The following is a 15,377-nucleotide window of genomic DNA, read 5'->3' as shown; positions in this document are numbered from 1 at the left end:
TCACAAGCTTAGAATCCATGCTGGTGCTTCTACCTTCTCATGTCATCACCAAGCAGTGAATCCCTGCTAATATAAGAGTGGATGCCAACTGGAAAAAATACCAATAATATTATTGAACAGTATCAAAGGAACAATATCCTTTCTTCCGCTTGTCCCTCACGCTGAACAAAATTTACAGAGTGCAAAGCCAGGAACAATTGCAGAATTTACCTAACTTTTTCCTTTCTTTAATTAAAGTCACATGGTTTTTAAAAGAAGTAAGTGAGAAATCACAACCATCTCTTCAAGCAAATCTATTGGCATTACCCAAAAGTGTGGACATTTCTTGCTCTACCCAGAAAAACAATATTATAGTAAATTACATATGATTTTCATTTACAGTATAATGTCTGCTTCTTCTTCAGCTCCGCTAAGCTCATTAGTTACACTGGTCAAACAGTGTCCTGGCAAAGCCCAGGTTCCATGTTCCAGCACTATTCCCAACATTTTGTATCCTGATTCCAACACCCAGTTATCCAAGAACATTCGATAGGAGATATCCATCCAATGGGTGATTTCTGCCTGGTAACCATCTTACTCCTGTCCAGATATTCTACATCTCAGTTAAGGAGAAGGAAACGTAACTAGAACCTGACAGTAATTAGTATTGCAATGGCTCTGCCCCGATTCAATGTTGCCCTCACCTTGTGCAGCAATGTACATCATTGCAAAGGGAGTGAAAAGAGGGTGTAAAAAGCTACCAGGACAGACTATTTCAATATCCACTGTATACTGTGGTAAATGACTACCCCAAGGGACAGGGCAAGGGAGAACCAGGCTCTCAGACTCAAGCATCTGGTTTGGGGCATCCCAGATTCCACTGCACATCAGAGCAAGCAAAACTTGAAAGCAGACAGGCTAGGTCTATCATGCAGCTAGATGGCCCCATGTAGCTCCACTGTAGAACTAAGAAGAGGTAGCCAGAGGCTTGGGGGAAGAGTCATAGCAGGAGGAGAGTCTTCAGTGAAGACTGCTGATGTTGAGAGAGGGACTTACATCAAAAACTCCACTGTAAAGGCAGATGGGCTACAGAAATGTACAGGAAGAGTGGGTCATGAGAGAGGCCTTCAGACATTTAGATACATTGGGCACATGTAAACATTTCTCCCATTTTGAAAGATTCTCCCATTTCCAGCAATATTCCCTATCTCTCTTAGTAGAAATGAGGGACTCTTTCAAAACAGTGAAGACTTTTAAGGGCACCCATTTTTGATCAGATAAAATATTACAATAAGAGGTGCGTCTCCAAATTGAATCGATTTCCTAAACCTTTTGCTGTTGCTCATCTTTCATTATAAACTATTATAATAATAAATATACTGATACAAAAACTGTGTACAGCAGGCCAGAGAAGCAAGAAAATACAGTCTCAAACTTCTGGAAGAGATATGTGGACAGCTGCATATGTACTCACACTCAGGGATCTGTGACTAGGATTGGGTCAGAAGGACTTGGAGATACATTTTAGAGAAATCCTTCTGTTAAGAGATCTCTTCTTTTTTACTCACCATTCTCCTTTTTCTTCCTTTGCTCTGGAGAGTGGTTGTGAATGCTCCTAATGAGACACTACTTGGTGCCCTGTTGGCCCAGTCAGAGCAAAGTCAGACACATACTTTTTCAGATCACAGATAGGTCAGGCTACCCCAGTAAGTCCTAATAAGCCAAATTATTCTGTAAAGACTCAGGACTGTTAGGTATTTAAAGTCCTGTTGCCCTTTTTTGCTCATGTTAACTGCACAGATAGCTACCATTTCTGTCTGAATGGTCAGCACCAGGGAACCATTAGTAAAGGGATAAATAATGAGACAGAGAACATCATAATGCCTCTATGTAAATCCATGGTACACCCACATCTTGGGTACTGTGTGCAGATCTGGTTGCCCCATCTCAAAAAAGATATATTAGAATTGGAAGGGGTACAGAGAAGGGCAACAAATATAATTGGGGATATGGAACAGCTTCCGTTTGAGGAGAGATCTATTGGTCTATTTTGCAAATATAGGTCTGTGGTGGGGCATCTTCCTGCCTCAGTTACAAAGGGTTTAAAGAGCTCCTCTGGATACAACTGTGCTGCTCCTGTGAGGTGATCAAGACTGGAGAAGGGCAGGTCCTTAAAAGGGAGGAATCCAGCTCAGTCAGGGTGGCATGCAGGAGCAAACAGAACTAGAACTTCCTAACCCTAGGGAATCAGAAATGTTGGGCTGAAAGGGACCTTGAGAAATCATCTAGTCCAGTCCCCTGTGCTGAGGCAGGGCCAAATAAACATAGACCATCCCTGACAGGTGTTTATCCAACCTATTCATAAAAACCTCCAATGATGGGGATTCCACAACCTCAGTTGGAAGCCTATTCCAGAGCTTAACCACCCTTATAGCTAGAAAATATTTCCTAATATCTAAACTAAATCTCTTTTGCTGCAGATAAAGCCCATTACTTCTTGTCCCACCTGGTGCAGGAGTGGAGGGAATCCAGAAGCTATTACAAATCAGCAATTTTAAATCAATCCACTCGGGCAGCTAGTCACAGATCTGTCCACAACAGCGATCTATGTGACACACATTTCCCCCATCCAGATACCGACTCCCCACATGACAATGGGGCCTCAGTTGTTAGCAAGACCTGGCAAGTTTAGCAAGGAAACAGGGGTTCTTTACTGGGGAGACTGTGTGACAGCATCAGCCACCTGGGCTCTCTGAGAAGTAGAGGGACCATTTTTTCATTAATTTTCTTTATGGAGTGTTGGAACCTGTGGTTGTTTGGGCACACAAAGGATAAAAGAGCCCAAATCCCCTGTCTGGATGTGGATGGTCAAGAACTTAGCACAGAAGCAGGGACCTGCTAAATTAACAGGCCCAGTATGGGTTAATAGGACAAAAGTACAAGGTCTATTGGATTCACAATGTAGTTAGACCTTGGTACACTCGCCTGGTGGGGATGAATCATAGAATATCAGGGTTGGAAGGGACCTCAAGAGGTCATCTAGTCCAACCCCCTGCTCAAAGCAGGACCAATTCCCAACTAAATCATCCCAGCCAGGGCTTTGTCAAGCCGGGCCTTAAAAACCTCCAAGGAAGGAGACTCCACCACCTCTCTAGGTAATGCATTCCAATGCTTCACCACCCTCCTAGTGAAATAGTGTTTCCTAATATCCAACCTGGACCTCCCCCACTGCAACTTGAGACCATTGTTCTGTCATCTGCCACCACTGAGAACAGCCGAGCTCCATCCTCTTTGGAACCCCCCTTCAGGTAGTTGAAGGCTGCTATCAAATCCCCCCTCATTCTTCTCTTCTGGAGACTAAACAATCCCAGTTCCCTTAGCCTCTCCTCATAAGTCATGTGCTCCAGACCCCTAATCATTTTTGTTGCCCTCCGCTGGACTCTTTCCAATTTTTCCACATCCTTCTTGTAGTATGGGGCACAAAACTGGACACAGTATTCTAGATGAGGCCTCACCAATGTCGAATAAAGGGGAACGATCACGTTCCTCGATCTGCTGGCAATGCCCCTACTTATACCGCCCAAAATGCCGTTAGCCTTCTTGGCAACAAGAGCACACTGTTGACTCATATCCAGCTTCTCATCCACTGTGACCCCTAGGTCCTTTTCTGCAGAACTGCTACCTAGCCATTCGGTCCCTAGTCTGTAGCAGTGCATGGGATTCTTCCGTCCTAAGTGCAGGACTCTGCACTTATCCTTGTTGAACCTCATCAGGTTTTTTTTGGCCCAATCCTCTAATTTGTCTAGGTCCCTCTCTATCCAATCCCTACCCTCTAGTGTATCTACCACACCTCCTAGTTTAGTGTCATCTGCAAACTTGCTGAGAGTGCAGTCCACACCATCCTCCAGATCATTAATAAAGATATTAAACAAAACCGGCCCCAGGACCGACCCTTGGGGCACTCCGCTTGAAACCGGCTGCCAACTAGACATGGAGCCATTGATCACTACCCGTTGAGCCTGACAATCTAGCCAACTTTCTATTCACCTTACAGTCCATTCATCCAGCCCATACTTCTTTAACTTGGCGGCAAGAATACTGTGGGAGACCATATCAAAAGCTTTGCTAAAGTCAAGGAATAACACATCCACTGCTTTCCCCTCATCCACAGAGCCAGTTATCTCATCATAGAAGGCAATTAGGTTAGTTAGGCACGAGTTCCCCTTGGTGAATCCATGCTGACTGTTCCTGATCACTTTCCTCTCCTCTAAATGAAGGCAGTTCTTGGAGAGACAATCTTTCTTCAGTGAATCCACAAGTGGCATGAGGGCATATCCTAGTATATAGGTATGGCTAACTCTGGGATGTCACATGTTTGTACTGTGGGTGGCATTATCTCCATCTCTGGCCTATCCATTCATTATTAGCCATGATTGGAATTAATTCCATGAGATTACAACATATCTTCTAGAAAAACATCTAATCTTGATTTAAACATTGCCAGGAAAAGATATGCTCGAGGAATTATCCTGGGGAAGTTCTCTAGTTTGTATTATACAGGCAGTCAGACTAGATGGTCACAATGGTCCCTTATGGCCTTGGAATCTATGATTATGCAAGAGCTTGAGGAACATGTCACCAGAAAAGATGACTCTGCGTTGGCTAGTGAAGCAGGCCCGCAGGGATAGCCAGTTTAGGGGAACCAGAAGACCCCCTTGAGAGAGGCTTATGGTCCATGAGAGATAGTTCCCCATCCAAGTCACAGACTGTGATGGTAATATAGGGATTATTGTTGAAGAATCTAGAAGCATTATCACCCAACATGGATTTTGTCCAAGAACAGAGAAGAGGCCCAATGCTGAGTCAAGCCTATGAGCAAATTACATCCATAAACAACAAAGTAATGGAACCCTAATGGGTGAGACTTCGCGCCTCACTTTGAGTGCTGATGAATGCTTCTATAACATTTAACTTGATAAATAAGCGGACAAAGTAAGAACACAACTGCCAATCCCCCAGCTGTCCTGCCAGACACTACTGCACATAGCGTATCACATACTTGTACTGGACATTTTGGCTGGTAGAAGATCATGTGCTACATAGTTATCTCTGGCCAGAAGGTCAGAGATAACTGTGCTTCCTGTCCAGAGTTCCAATTAGCCACCCCAAAGGGATCCCAAAAGCCCTGCTATTCCCGCTCCCAGTGATAAAAATTTCGTTTGAGTGGTTTGCGATGGACCTGATAGAACCTCTGGAGAAGACTGTGACAGGACACCAGTACATCCACATAATCTTAGACTATGCTACTCTTTACCTGGAGGCCATCCCACTACATTCCTTAAAGGTGGCAATGGTTGTCACAGAACTCATGAAACTCTTCACATGGATAGGGATCCCCCAGGAAATATTAACAGATCAGGGAACCAGTCTGATATACCAGTTAATGCTGGAGATCAATCCCCTAAAGACATCTATATAACACTCACAAATGGATGGATAGGTCAAGAGGTTCAACCAAATCCTTAAGGCAATGTTGAAGAGGTTCATGGCCTCCGATCCCAAGGATTTAGACCCGTCCCCTTTCTGTTTGCCATAAGGGAGGTGCCATGAGCTTCCACTGGGTTCTACCCCTTTGAGGTTTTATATAGGCGGAAACCTTGGGAAATACTAGACCACCTCTAAGAAAGCTCAGAAGAGCAGGACCTGAGGGCCAATGAAGGAACTGCTGCTAGGCACAGCAGGGGTTAAAGAAAACCTCTGGGTTCAGCTAGTCCTGTCCTGTTATACCTGCAGCCAATGCCAAGCCAGGAGGGGTGAGAGAAGAAGGGAGCCTAGGTCAGTATAGGGCTGACTGGTGAAGAGGCAGGAGCTCTCTGTATGCCTGCTTGAAGGCACAGACCTGCAACCTGCCTGCCAATGCAGCCACTGGAGGCAAGTAAGTCTTCCCCTGCCAAGGGGAACCTACAGATAAGCCCCAACTGCGGGGCAACTGGACTAAGCGGGGCCACTCCCCAAATTAAAGGGCTTGCATAGGGAGCAGGCCAGGAAAACAGGCCCTGAACCCCCCCTCATGGCTGGGAGAAATATCAATCTCCCCTGTTTAGAGGTTGAGCGCACAAGACCCTGGGCCAGGACCTGCGGGAGAATGAGGGGTCAGGTCTCCCCTACTGACCCCCTAACCAACAATCTAGCCACTAGGCTTTCCAGCCACTGAGGGCCCTATCACAGGGCTGCTATCTCCACCCAATGCAATCTCCTACTTTGAGAGCATCTCAAGAGATTGGGGACATTTTTGTGAACAAATCTTTTGGGGAGCCCAACAGAAGGAGTAAATGTACAACCAGAATGCTTGCCTACAGACCTTCAAGCTGAGTGACAGAATACTATTATTCCCCAGCAAGGAGTTTAAATTGCTAGGCAGATGGCAAGGCCTTTGCCCCAAGGGGGTGCCAAATAGGCACACCCTATCACAAAGACCAAATCCAGCATTTCTTCCTCTGCCTTCGCTGGTAGCTTTGTCTGAATAAAGGCTGACTGAACTGCACAATCTGGCCAGCCTGTAGTAAATTTAAACATAAATCATGATTGGGAAAAAGCTCAGGCAAGCTTAAGCTTGTCTTTCAGGCAAGGTGCTTTACAAGATTGAGCTTGCTGGTAGCAATAATGTTCATCCCTCTTTGAATTATATTTCGACCATTTTTTTCCCTGAGAATAGTTAAGTTGCAATTTTAATGCTTTTAGTGAGCTTCTAGAAACCAGGATCAGGACATTATTTACATCCTGAAACCAACCTGTGTCTGGAGAATTTCAATCACATCACTTTTATGAGATTCTACAAACTGAATGCTGAAAAGCCTTCTGTGGCACTTTTCTGTAAAGCAAAAAAAAAAAAAATCCACAGAAAATATCTATTTCAGTTTTCAATATTAATAATTCTTCAGTACATCTGTATTAAGATGATATCTTTGCTGTAAATTTGATTTAGAACAACTTTGTATGTATCTTGTGCTCTGATACGGGGTTTTATTTCACAGAATCCATGCTTAATGTGTCCTTAATGAAAATGAAATGTTAGTAAGTGACCGGTAAGAGGTGAAAGTTATTCTCCAAGCCATGAAGGGTGAGTGTTTCATGCCTCATATACTGTATAAAAGAGACCGAACATTTGTAGATGCATCAAGCTAGCATGCAAATCAATAATCTGTGTTACAAAAAAGGCATAGCAATGATCTCAAAAATCGCATTTAAGTGGAAAAATTGACAGTATCATGTTGACAGACATAAAAGAGCATTGATGAAAAGAGCTGTTAAACTGGTAATTTAACATAAAAATATAGTAGATGATTATAGTATGATCAATTTGGTAGTAGACACTCCAGCTCATGAAAAGCATAGGCTGGGCAGCATTCATTTCATCCATTGCTACCATTTGGGGTGGCATCCTGTTTGCTTGAGAAGTACTAATAAATCACACAGGCAGTGAAGATCATTTGAGAATGTCCAGGGCTTTATCATTCTTAAAGAACTTTTGCCCCATATTTTATTAAAGTCATATGACTTTTTAATGGAAGCAATTTAAAGTCACAAACCAAATTCTGCTCTTAATTAATTCACAAAACCTCATTGACTTTAATGGGGTTGCACGGAATAACAGAGCAAAATCTGTCCCCATATATCTCTCCAGCAAGAAAACCACTGGAAGCTATGACAATGTCCTGGCAAATATTAACTCAGTATTTCTTCCCCAAGTAGGGACTGAATAGGGGGGTTCAAAGTCAATTTTGTTATATCTATTTTGTTGCTGGGTTATTTGATTTTCGGGGTAATTGACTGATAGGCCTGTTTGATTATTAGTGCATTTTTTTAAAAAATCCAGGGGCCTTAGAGCTTTGAATGTGTGCTCTTTTATTGCAGGGCTGTAGTAATCAACATAAATAAATTAATGTTGGTGAAGACTAAAACAAGGACATAACTAGGAAATTCATGTCTCCTCGTAACAGTTATAACTGGCACTTTATAACACTTTTCAAAACATTGTGCAAACATTAACTAATTAAACCTCATAATGACCCTGTGGCTTGGTAAGCAATATTCACTCCTTTACCACACCCCCTTTTAAATCCATTTTTACAGATAGGAAAACTGTCTCCCTTAGGTACGGATATGCTCCCCCCACTGCAATATTTGAGTGCTTCACAATATCCCTGTGAGATAGGGAAGTGCTATTATTTATGTTTTTCAGGTGGGAAACTGAGGCATAAGAAAGACTAAATGACTTGCCCAAGTGTACATAGGATATCTGTGGCAGAACAGGAATTGAACTTAGACCTTGTAGGGCCCAGGCTAATGTACTAAGCATCAGACCAGACATCCTCTCCTATGTAAGGTGAAGTGACTTTTCTACAGCCACAAAATGAGCAAGTGGGAGAGCCCCAGAGATAGAGCTCATGTGTCCCTCCATACTCGGTGCATTAGGTCACCCTACATTCTATTCAGCCATAAGCCAGCTCTGGTTCAGGCACTGGTAATACAGACATTTCTATTGGATATCTAGTGTTAAATTCTGACCCCAGTAAAGTGAGTGTTTTACACTTCAGAGGGGCCAGGGTTTCACTCCTAATCTTATGTGAGTTTGTTACTGTAGCTGCCTTAGTAATATGAGCGGAACAGAGCTACAGTAAATGAGGGGCAACTTTTCCAACAAGGCTTTATTGCTTAAGCCTCCAAAACAGCTGTTTTTCTGAGCAAAGACTTACAATTATGCCAGACCCTGCTGAATTATGTATTGTAAGTTTAGGGAAAACACTACAATTGGCAATAGAATGAACTAAGCCTTCCTTGGGTACTTACTGAGGTTTGAGGATAAGACAAGTCTTAGAGGTAAAAAGCCCAATGTTTCATATTCCAATCATTTAAGGCTACATTTTCAAATAACGTTTTGTAAGTGCACCACTGGGGCAATGAAACATAAAACTGCACATGCAAATATAAGATATAACACTCAGATTTGTTGTTGGAACAGGATTTGATTATTCTGTACAAGAGCAGGGCAAAATAGCACTAGTTGCAGAGTCATTATGAAGTCTACATTATGATTCTTGAAGGCCAGGGAAGCATGTGAAAGAGAGGATTTAGTCAGGATACTTTAGGACATACTCTGGGGAAACCCAATCCATGGCTCCTTCATCACAGGAATCTTTCGGCATGTCTGAGGGCCAGTGAGCCTCTGTGGCTGCCAAGAAAAAGACTGAATCTCAGGTCTCACCCCAGCAGTGACCACATAGGTGGGTGATGCTGCCAAGCCTGCCCTCTTCATTGGGTACTACAAGGGGATATGATAGATGAAGGGAAAGACAGAAGAAGATTTGGTGACTCCACACACTGCTCTATATGATGGTGAGGACACAAGGAAGCAACACTGGAGGAGGAGGTACTTCATCTAACATCCCAGCTTGGCTTTGGGGTCTCCTCAGCTGAGTGACAGCAGGGGAGACAGCAAATTAGCCAAGCAGCCTAGGATCTGCAAAGCCAGTGACAATGGATTCAGTGGGGCTGAAGATCTCCCATAAAGATTTGTGGACACAGGCCAAAGCCTCCAGAGTCTCCCCACCAACAGAGACAATTTTATCTCCCGCAACCACAGATCTCTTTTTCTTTCTCTCACAGTAGTTCTGCAGGGGTTAGTGCAGCCCCAGTGCTGTATAATACCTCCCTGTAAAGGTGTTCTGTAAATTCAGCCTCTGGGATTCAGGCTTGTAGCAGTGATGGAATAAACTGCTGGCTTGATAAATCTCTGGTTGCTTCCAAATCACTGGAAGTCCCTTTGTTATAATGTTCCCATTAGTATAAATGCATAGTCCAGAAGCATGAGCGGGAAAGAGGAAAAATTGAGGTGTTTCCAGGGTCTTTTATAGCTTCTGCCATGTGGAGGGAAACCCATTGTTTCAAACAAAGCCTTCAGCACAGCTAGTGGAAAATCACAGGTGACAAGATGGGGTTTGGAATCACATGGGCAAGTCACATGTCCATGTATAATTTTGCTTAGTCACAGCAGGAAATCAGTACCTATACCCCAGACAGAAGGTTTACAAGACAGTCCATTCAGTGTAGATGGGCGTTTCCCATGATCCATTGTCAGTTAAGTGTTACTTGATGGGCTACTTCCAACATGTGCAGGCTAAACACCTTGTGGGCATTACCCCGGGAGCAAACATTTGAAATCCAGGTATAGAACCAATAGTTATAACTTCAAATACAAAAATACTGATTGCAACCATGATGTATAGCATCATATTTTAATCAGATAACATCACAAGTAGGAAGGCATATTTTGGCAGTAATTAATTCTGTTGACCATTCACCATTTCAGTAGAATCTCAGGGTTACAAACACCTAGGGAATGGAGGTTGTTCATAACTCTGAACAAAATGTTATAGTTGTTCTTTCAAAAGTTTACACCTGAACATTGACTTACTACAGCTTTGAAACTTTACCATGCAGAAGAAAAACCCTGTTTTTAACCATCTTAATTTAAATGAAACAAACACAGAAACAGTTTCCTTACCTTGTCAAATCTTTTTAAAGACTTTCCCTTTATAATTTTAGTTATTTACGTTTAACACTGTACTGTAGTTTATTTGATTTTTTTTTTGTCTCTGCTGTCTGATTGCATACTTTCGGTTCTAAATGAGCTGTGTGTTTGACCAGTCAGTTCATAACTCTGGTGTTTGTAACTCTGAGGTTCTACTGTATCTATACAGAAGGAAATTTATCTCACATAGCTCTTGTCTTTCAGGATTCTTGAATTAAATGTAACTAAGGGGCTAGAGAAAATACAGGCATATAAATTCCTAGCTTTTCTTGCCTCTCCCCACCAAGTGGAAGGGGCTGGAAGGAGGTTAGCTTAGCAGCTGAATTAGAGCACTATTGACTTTCTTGGCAGAGTGAGCAGGAGTCATGGGAGCACAGATCAAAACGTCCCTGATCTGCATGCAACTATATGCAAGGGACTGGCAAGACCTCTTGGCATGCTGACCCCCAGCACAGAGAAGACTGTGTAGACAGGATTTATGCAACTCACTGGAATGGAATGGTAGAACCATATGCTAGGGGACCTTTGTAGAGTCCCAGCAAAGGGCCACCCTACTATTTTTCTTGCATGGAAGACTAGCAGAAGAGAGTACAAAATGTATCCTTACTACTCCTCATGTTTGGAGATAAGCTGGGGACCACAGCAGCAATCACTGGAAGGTATTCTAGAGAAGGAGCTAAGGAACCTGTATCATTTGGATCTACATCAGTTTGTAACTAGGACCAATCCTTGCAGTCTTAGAACTAGAGAAGAGTTTTTACACTCCACAGCAGCACTAACTCCCATGGCTCAAGGTGAAGGAAAACACAGTAGTGTGGTCTGTGCAGGGGTGCTTGGGAAGGGACACTGAACACATTTATATCAATTCCTTATTCCCCTGAGTAGCCCCTCACCTGCCTTCCATGTTGTGGCTGGAGTTTCGACACCATTCCATCACCTCCTTTGTGCACTGGGCCAGCAGCCTCAGAATCAGGGAACCCAGGGCATAGCTGGTTTATGTAGCCAGTGAGACTTATCCCACTCTTACTGCAATATAAAACCACCACCAGGCTTTGATTGTTTACGTAGAAGTTACTAATTGCAGCTTGACTGAAAAGCTCCATTAAAAATCTACTTAGAAGATATAAACATTTCTGTATCTTTGGTATAATAGAAACTTTCGAAATACTGATGCTTATGTTTTTCATTTGATATTAATGTTTATGGTGAGAGGCTCTCTGGCTGTTTTTCTCAATCTGCATTTCCTGGAGATCATTAGAATTTTAGAGTCAATAAAAAGATGCCATGAGATTTACAGAAAAGCATTAAGCCACTTTTATTCTGCTTTTCCTAGCTGCTGACTTGGGTGGAGATACACTTCTAATACTACTGTAAGCCTCTGAACCCAATTCCATCACTGAAAATCATACAAATGTATTAGATGTATAAATTTCTTCCTGATCCAATTACTCCTAATGGGATACACATAACAAAAATCAATGTCAGAATCTTTTAAGTAATGCATTTAAACAATTTCAGCATTGACCTTTATTGTATTTATAATTTTTTACTTTTAACTATGCATATAATATTTTCTCTCATAAGTCATGAAATCCATCAGCAAGCAAGCATCCTTCTGCGATGTGTAGATACTGAGAGTGAACATGATTAAGCAACAGCCAAGGTGGCATAGTAAAGCGATCTGGGCTCAGTGCTTGCCTGCACGTTACTTTTGGTGCCACTGGGGTTGGGTGGGGAAGTAACTCTAAACCACCTGTCTACTTTCATGATTTTGGGCCAGCTGGAGGCTGACACAGCCCCCTACATAACTTAGTTCAACAATCAACTCCGGTTTGAATAAGGACTGGGAATGGCTGAGCCATTACAAACATTGAATCTATCTCCCCTTGTAAGTATGCTCACACTTCTTATCAAACTGTCTGTACTGGGCTAGCTTGATTATCACTTCAAAAGTTTTTTTTCTCTTAATTAATTGGCCTCTCAGAGTTGGTAAGACAACTCCCACCTGTTTATGCTCTCTGTATGTGTGTATATATATCTCCTCAATATATGTTCCATTCTATATGCATCCGAAGAAGTGGGCTGTAGTCCACGAAAGCTTATGCTCTAATAAATTTGTTAGTCTCTAAGGTGCCACAAGTCCTCCTGTTCTTCTTTTTTCTAGTGGCTGTTGTAAGTTATCCTAGCTGCTGCACTGGCTGGAGATCTGGTGAAACATGATGTACTCCACTTTGCCCTTTCCTGGCCTGGCATATCTCTTTCTTATTCCCAACATGCCCTCTATGCCAGTGGTTTTCAAACTGCGGGTCGTGACCCAGTAATGGGTCGCGGCATGTAAAGCAGTGGGTCACGGCGGCTCTGGTCAGGACCGCCAACCGGGCCGTTAAAAGTCCCATCGGCTGTTCTGCCCGGCTAAGGCAGGCTAGTCCCTACCTGTTCTGACACCACGCTGCGCCCTGGAAGCGGCCAGCAGCAGGTTCGGCTCCTAGGCGGGGGGCCCACCGGGCTCCGTGCGCTGCCCCTGCCCTGAGCACTGGCTCCGCACTCCCATTGGCTGGTTCCTAGCCAATGGAGCTGGTGTGTGTGCCTGCAGGCGAGAGCCACGCAGAGCCACTTGCACACCTCTGCCTAGGAGCTGGACCTGCTGCTCGCCTCTTCCAGGGCTCAGCGCTGTCCACGGTGCCAGGACAGGCAGGAAGCCTGCCTCTGCACCCCGGCTGTGCCACTGACCACAAGCCGCTCAAGGTAAGCCTGCGCCCCAATCCTCTGCCCCAACCCTGAGCCTCCCAAACCTGGAGCACCTTCCTGCACCCCAAACCTCTCATCCCTGGTCCCACCCCAGAGCCTGTACCCCCAGCCCAGAGGCCTGACCATCCTGCACCCCAACCCCCTGCCCCAGCCCAGAGCCCCCTCCCACACCCTGGACCCCTCATTCCCAGCCCCACCCCGCAGCCCTCACCCCTGCACCCCAACCCTCTGCCCCAGCCCAGAGCCCCTCCCATACCCCAAACCCCTCATTCCCAGCTCCACTGGGTCGCGGGCATCAATTTTCTTTAACTGGTAGCCAGAAAAAAAGTTTGAAAACCACTGCTCTATGCTGAGGAGCTGGGGTGAGGGATAGTATAAAACCAGCTATTCTGGCTTTGCCGCACCAGGGTGCAGCTCCTTGGCCAGCCATGCAAAGTAGCAGGGGTTGTGGCCAAGGACTGAGTCCTGTTGTTTTAAAAATATTCTCCATTTTACTCGTCCTGCACTACTTGTTGTATAACACACACCATTTCATTATCTTCATTAGCAAAGAGTGAAGCTGAATGCAGGTTAAGCTGAACAAGTGCAACTTGATTAAACACTGTGACCTACTCTGTCAATGTGGCTGAGTTGCTTTCAGCATAACTCCCCACATTCCCTGTTCCCCTGTTGTCCCCTCAATAGCAGCCCCTCCAGGGAACATAGGCTCTCTGACTCCAGTTACATTGATCATGGTACATCTTGCGTATTTTACAAACATTTTAATATAAACATTAAAAACAAATAATTGATGCCCACCCTGCATTGCTTCAGCCAGAGGTTGCTAGTGTGTAGAAGAATTGGAGTCTTATCTTTACTACAGATTCAGCTGGTTATGTAGTCTTTGAGATAATTTGGTCTTCTCAACAGGTAACCACACCAGGAGTGACCTATTTTTGTTTTCCTGTCACCTGTCTCCAAGCCTTGCCAATTAGACTCTGTGGAGTCTTCTCCCTCTCTGTGGGGTTGACCTACTGATGGTTCTCTGTTTCTCGTTCTGTGATGATCTCTGTATCTCTATATCACCCAGCTCTTTCTGGGTGTTGTCTCTGCTGGCTTTTGTCTCCGGTTCCTTCAGGTCACTTTTTTCTCTTGTATAGTCACCTTGTATGACTTGGGTGCCACTGCACCCCTCACAACTGCCTTAGTTCATTCCTTGTGGTGTCTATCTAATGGCTGGATCCTCACAGGAGTGCCTGTCTCCGGGACCGATGAGTCCTTGGCTATCTTGTTGCATTCTAGTGCCTACTTTCCCTGACTGTTTGCCAGCTTTGCTCAGTGGTGCCTCCATCCTTCTGGCTGCTACAGGTCTCATTGGTAACAGGGTTTTGGTCAGTCTTCCCATCAGTGCCTGTGCTGCATGCACTGTTGTGGTACTCTGTGTCAGAGTACTCCAGGGTGTCAAAAATGCTAGCAAGGAGTCTGAAGCAGAAAAAACAGCATTGTTTTCACAGTTGACTCCACCTTACCTCTGCAGGGAGGAGGTGTAGTGGTCAAACTACCATTTGTGTGCAAATTCCTTTAATTCTTCTGAGGCAAATCAGAGTCCATTGTTGGGGAATACAGTGTTCAGAATGCTATATCTCACAAAGTGAACCTTCAGTTTGCCAATCACTGACTTGCTTCTTGTATCAGGCAAGGCATTGACTATTGAATAGTTGAATTGAAGGTAAATAAATCCACTCCTATCTTTCCCACAATTGGTTGAACAGCTTATATGGCAACAGAGTTTCTGCTGGCAGTTATCACATGGCTGGCAGATGTGTCACCCTTCTACCAAGGAGTAGATTTGTGTATTCATTCCTGGCCAGTAAACACACTCTCGAGCCCATCTAAGGCAGCTGTCAATGCCCAGTCTGAGGCATGAGCATAAGAACATAAGAAAGGCCGTACCGGGTCAGACCAAAGGTCCATCTAGCCCAGTATCCTGTCTACAGACAGTGGCCAATGCCAGGTGCCCCAGAAGGAAAGAACCTAACAGGCAATGATCAAGTGATCTCTCTCCTGCCATCCATCTCCA

Source organism: Chrysemys picta, chromosome 3 (assembly GCF_011386835.1).
Source record: "Chrysemys picta bellii isolate R12L10 chromosome 3, ASM1138683v2, whole genome shotgun sequence".
NCBI classification, from domain to species: Eukaryota; Metazoa; Chordata; order Testudines; family Emydidae; genus Chrysemys; species Chrysemys picta.
Note: the sequence above shows the minus strand (reverse complement) of the source record.